Source organism: Cinclus cinclus, chromosome 30 (genome assembly GCF_963662255.1).
Source record: "Cinclus cinclus chromosome 30, bCinCin1.1, whole genome shotgun sequence".
In the NCBI taxonomy this organism is placed as follows: Eukaryota; Metazoa; Chordata; class Aves; order Passeriformes; family Cinclidae; genus Cinclus; species Cinclus cinclus.
The window spans coordinates 1,213,280-1,219,509 of NC_085075.1; positions in this window are offsets into that span (position 1 = coordinate 1,213,280).

Below are 6,230 nucleotides of genomic sequence, written 5' to 3' on the forward strand. Positions count from 1 at the left end.
TGGGATGGGATGGGATGGGATGGGATGGGATGGGATGGGATGGGATGGGATGGGATGGGATGGGATGGGATGGGATGGGATGGGGAGAGGTTCAGGGTCAGGGGGATGCAGGGATGAGCTCAGGAATGGAGAAGATACAGGGATGTGGTGTTGAGGAGGATGCAGGGATGGGATGGAGAGGATGCAGGGTTAGGGGGTGATGCAAGGATGCAGACCCTGGAACGATGCAGGGATGGGATGGGGAGAGTGGATAAACACAACACCCAGGAGGGTGAAGGGTTAGGGTCAGGAATGGGGAGGATGTGGGGATTCAGGGATAGGGATGATCCAGGGTAGGGAGGATGGGATTCAGGGATAGGGATGATCCAGGTATGGGAAGGATGCAGGGATAGGGTCTCACCCCACAGCTGGGAAGCAGCTGCTCCAGAGCTGCTGAACCTCAGGACTGGGGTTTACAAAGGGAAGGAGACTCTGAGGAGCCTTTGCTGCAGCCTCTCTGCTACTGCCTCAGAGCCCACTGTGGGAGAAGCTCCCAAACATCCTGGGTGTGTTGTGGGGTGCTGGAGGTTCCAGTGGGACAAAAGGGGGCAGCCTGAGCTGGACATGGGGCATGGACAGAATGCAGGTCCTGTGTCCTGTCCTTGTCCCTGTGGGGCACAGGGAGCATCTGGAGGTGCCCTGGGCATCCCCACCTTCACAGCAGATTATTGATCAAGGTTTTTGATCCAAGCCCCTGGACAGGGGGATATGGGGGTCACCCCACGTGGGGCACAGCCAGGGGAAGGGCACTGAGGGAATCAGGGTTTCCACTGCTGGGACAGGGCCTGGGGGGAAATACAACCTCAGAGCACAGGGAGATGGGAACATCGGCTCTTGTGCCACAGGCAGCAGGACATGGGGAAAAATTGTCCCTTGTGAAGGGTGAAATGGTTCCCACTGGCAGGACAGAGGAAGGGACAGTGGAAACACAGCCCAGGGTCCACCTGGACCCCAGAGAGGGGCTGGAGAGGAATGGGAGCTCTCAGCAGTGCAGCCGTGCTCTCTGTTCCCCCAAAATGGGACAATTTAGAGCTGAGACCCTCCGTTCCATCCCCCCAGCCCCTTCCAGTCACTCCTGAGTTTGCCAGGTTGGTAACAGAGGTACAAACAATAAAACAGCTGTTCTGAGCACTCCGCTGGGAAACAAAACAAAGCAAAAACCCAACCAAACAAACAAAAAGCCACAAACAAACAAAAACAAAACAAAAAACACAAAAACAAACAAACAAAAAAAGAGAGACAAACTCCAGGCTCCCCAGGCCCAGTGCAAAGAAGGTGAGGAATCTTTGCAGGTAAACAGGGTGGGGAAACCATCCCCATTCCTGGATTCTGCGAAGAAGCCGGGAAAGGAAGGGTTAAAAGGAAAGCACGGGCTGGAAGGGCAGGAATGCAGCCAAGCAAAGCAGCATCGGCATCCACACAGACCCAGCCCGAGCCATTCAGTTGGAAAGGGGCGATTCCCCAGAACCTGTCAGGATTATTCAGAATCAATTAAGGGCCACTTAACCACCGGCTCCTCCAGGGCTTCATTCTCCTGGGGCTGGGCAGGTCCCGAGGGAGGAGGAGAAACTGAGCCCAGCACTGGTTCCCGGATTTTGGCTGCTCTGTGAGGGCGAGGATGGACAAATAACTAAGAACAAGGATGGAGGAATAACCATGGATAAATAAGGGAGCACAAGGATGGATAAAGAAACGCTCAGCTGGTGACCCTCTTCAAGCAGGGGCCTGGCCAAGGGGTCAAGGGCTTGGGAACAGAAACCCCGGGTGTTTTGTGACACCAAAACCCCCAGGGCTTCGCTCCCAGCCAAGCCAGATTCCTTAGAGTGTTAACTCCAGATCCCACACTCTCCATCCCAGGCTAGAAAGGCTTGAAGAGGTGAAACGTTGGGTCTGGAAGAAGAAAAATTCCCAGCAAAGCAACAACCAAAGCAGGACGTGCAGACAGGAGATCCAAAACAGCAGGGAAGAGATTCCAGCCCAGGCCCTGCTCTGTTAAGGGAACATCCTGAGTGAGAAGGGACCCCAAGGACCATCCAGTCTGGCCCCTGTCCCTGCACAGACACCCCAAAATCGCACCCTATGCCTGAGAATGTTGTCCAAAGGCTCCTGGAGCTCTGGCAGCCTTGGGTACCCATGACCAGTCCCTGGGACGACTGTCCAGTGCCCAGCACCCTGTGGAGCCTTTCCCTAAACCCAGCCTGAGCCCCTGGCCCAGCTCCAGGCTGCTCGGAGCTCCCAGGGGTCTCGGACTCCCCGCCTGGTGCAGCCTGGCACCAAATCCAGCGCCAAGAGACACCACCCCCGTGGGGCTCTGAGGAACCAGCATGTCCTTCCTGAGCCAGGAAAAGGATCTGGGAAAGCCCTCAAGGCTCTGCTTAGTCCTGGAGAAGGCGAGAATGGCTCTTCCCAGCCTGCAGCAGTGGAGAGCAGGCTTGCAGGGACCATCCCTTCCCCAAAAGCTGCTCCAAGCCTGGATCTTTGCTCTTCTGTCTGAGCTGAAAGCTCCCAAATGTGCCAGAGTCCTCCCAAGGTGTTAATTGTCTCTAGGGTCCCAGTGCCACAGGGAAAAGATCCCAGATCCAGGTGTCTGGCATCTCCATCCCATTCCAGCCCAAACCCAACTCCTGGCATTCCACTCCTCACTCCTCCTTTTAACACTCAGACTGAGAAATAATGGTAATACAAAATCTCTGTCCAGGCCACACCCAGCCAAATCCACCAGAGATTTTGCAGGATTAAAACAACTTTGCTGAACACTCAATCACATCAAAAACAAAGGAAAGGGAACCTGATGGGATAATTAAGGGATTTGCTGCACCAACATCCACAGTGGCACACCCAGAAGCCCTCAGTAAATACCCTCTCCCTCATCCCAAGAGGGAAATCCCCCCCCTGGCAGTGAAAGCTGTGCCATGGACTTCAAAATAAAACATTAAAAATTCAGGAATTTACCCCAGGCTGCTGAATTATCCATGGGTTATTAATGCTAAAGCCCTGGTCCCTGGATGGGGGATTAACATGCAGCTAAGAACATCAGGGAATGCACAGAGAGGGGTTTGGAGGATGAAAGAAATGAAAACCTCCTTGTCCTTGAGGGACAGAGCCCCTCAGCCAAGGAGCTCCCCAGGGCTGTCAGCCTTGGAGCTTCATCTCCATGAGAGATGGAAACCCGGATAGGACAAGGGAGAATGGTTTTAAACTAAACCAGGAAAGATTTAGATTGGATGTGAGGAAGGAATTCCTCCCTGTGAGGGTGGTGAGGTCCTGGAATAGATTTCCCAGAGCAGCTGGGGCTGCCCCACCCCTGGAAGTGTCCAAGGCTGGGTTGGAGGGACTTGGAGCAGCCTGGGACACTGGGAGGTGTCCCTGCCCTGAGACTGGATAGGCTTTAAGGTCCCTTCCCACTTAGCCACTCCATGATCCCCTGCTCCCATCTCCCTTCCCAGCCAGCTCCTGCCTCTTGGCCTTCACCTAGTGCCCACCAGAAATGTCCCCTCCTTCCTTCCCAGGATGTTCCTGAAGGATGGGACAACACTCCCTAAAGCCACAGGAGAAGGAGCTAGATGGACCCTTTGGGATGGGAATGTTCTCCTGGGTTTCTGCACTCAGGCCTGGAGAGCTCCTGCTGATGCCTGAGCTGGAACCAAACCCTGCTTCCAGCACCCCCTTTATGCCTCCAGTTTTCCATTGCCTGGAGGGAAATCCCACAAACTGAGCTGTCCCCCTGATCTTGGGCTCCCAGCTGCCAGAGAACAGTAATTATAACCCTGAGCAGGCCACTTTAATTAACGAGGGCTTGGCTTGCTGTGGTGAGGAGCAGCAGCTGAGGAAGCTCCTGGTTTGTCCCTGCATTTTGCCTTGGGACCAAGGCAATGGCAGGGTTTGGGTGTTTGGAGAAATTTGGGCCTGGTTTATTTGTTTAAACACCTCCAGAGCTGTGGTGTGAGATTTCCATGGATCACAGGGGACAGTGGAAACACAAGAGAACAAACGGAAGCGAAATCCGTGATGCCACGTCAGAGCGGAGCAGCTCGATGCGCTCCTGAGCAAACACTGAAATCCAGCCTGGCTCTGCCCAGGATTAAATGGTGCAGCTCTCAGGCCTTGGCAGCCGTTCCCTGCCCGCTGCCAGCAGAGCCTGTCCTGCCCCCGGGTGCAGCAAGGGCTGCTGGAGGGCAGGAATTGCACAAGAACTCCAAGTCCTGGCTGGGAGGGGGAGCAGAACAGGTTTGGGGACACTCGGAGCGACACCTTCGCGCCACTGAACAGCTCTGAACTGCTGTGAAGGGACTTTATATAACACAGCCAGGGATGGCCATGGGATGTTTGACATTCTTCCTGCTTCAGGAGTGACTATGGTGGTGACATGGCTGAGTCATGCCCAGCAGAGGAGATGGAGGAAGGACTTGGATGATCCTTGTGGGTCCTTTCCAACTCAGGATATTCCAGGTTCTGTGGTTCCAGAGCCCAAATTTCCAGCAATTGGTTCAAAATCCAGGTTTGCTGGTATTCTCCTGGAAAGATCCTCTGTCTTTGCCCTGGAATCCCAAATTTAGAAGTAAGGGCATTTCCCATCTGGCCTAAGGATGTCCCAGGAACAGAACTGTAGAATCAGGAAATCCTGGAATGGTTTGGATTGGAAAGGACCAGGGCAGGGGGTCCTCCCACTATCCCAGGTTGCTCCAAACCCCCTCCAACCTGGCCTTGGACACTTCCAGGGATGGGGCAGCCACAGCTGCTCTTGGAAATCCATTCCAGGACCTCTCTACCCTCACAAGGAAGAATTTGTTCCCAGTATCTGAACCTCTCCAGGCTTTTGCAGCAGTTTGTAAACCAAGCCCATGTCTGATGTCTCCCTGACCTTCATCCCCAGGACACAAGGACCTCGCTTTCCTCCTTTGTGTGGCTCCAGACACCCCAAAATCCATTTCCTTCTTCTCTTTCCTCCATAAACCCCACATTTCCCATGACATCCCTGCACTCACATCCTTGCTGGGTCAGGAATCTCTGCCTGGAAAGCACCTTCAGCTCCTAAATGGTGGAAGATTTCTTTTCCCCTGTTCCACCACAAGGTAACTGCTCCATCCCTCCCAGGACAGACCCGGGGCTGCCCCCAACTCTCCCTGTCCCATGTTGGGACCTTTATACACCACACCTCCAGGCAGAATTTTTAGTCTTAGTTTGTATTCTTTGTGTGGATTTTCCCAGGTTTTGGGGTACAGTAAAGCTCCTCCACCCCCAGCGAGACCCAGCCCCTCTTGTATTCCACAGCAGCAGATTCACAAGCTCAACTGGAGCAGCAAAATTAAATTCTGAGCTCCCTGGGCAGCTCTGTCCCCACCCAGGGGAAGATTTCAGAACTTTCCTCACACTGGACTGGCTGGCACAACCTCAGGGAGCTGCCAGCGCTCCCCAAGCCTCAGCACAGCTCAGAGAGGCAAAGCAAATCGCAGTGACAGCAGGGCCAAATCCCATCAGCACGGGCACGGGCAAGGGAGGAAATCAGAGCCACAGCCCAGATTTAGAAATAAAACTCCTCCAAAAGTCTCTGTACCGTGGCAGGAGGGCAAATCCCAACCCAGGCCAGACCACACCCAAACCCCACTGAAATCCAGCCAGCACAACAAAAACATCCCACTCTGAACCTTCACCCTCCCCTTTCTCCTCCACAGTGGGAAGGAGACAGAGACTTTACAAAAACCACTCTGGAATTCTCTCTGTTTCAGCTCTGGCGTTGAGGAGGAATCTGAGAAGGGCTGGGGAGAAGGAGAAGGAGAAGGAGAAGGAGAAGGAGAAGGAGAAGGAGAAGGAGAAGGAGAAGGAGAAGGAGAAGGAGAAGGAGAAGGAGAAGGAGAAGGAGAAGGAGAAGGAGAAGGAGAAGGAGAGACATGGAGGATGGAAAGTGAAAGAGGTGATGAAAATAGATGGAAGGAGGAAAGAGAAATGGACCTTCCACTGAGAATTGAAAAGCAAGAGGTTGGATCTCCTGTCTGCACCTCCTGTGTAAAAACAGAAGTTTTGGGAGCAGTTTTGGAGCCTGTCCCAGCTGTTTATGACACTGCAGAATCTGTGCTGGTGGGAAGAGTTGCAACCAACCCTGATGGTTGTGGAGGCCTTTCCATGGGGGTATCCAGCCTGTGGAGCTGTTCTGCCCTTTTCCCTGTTTTCCCACCATCCCAGACTCAATCTCC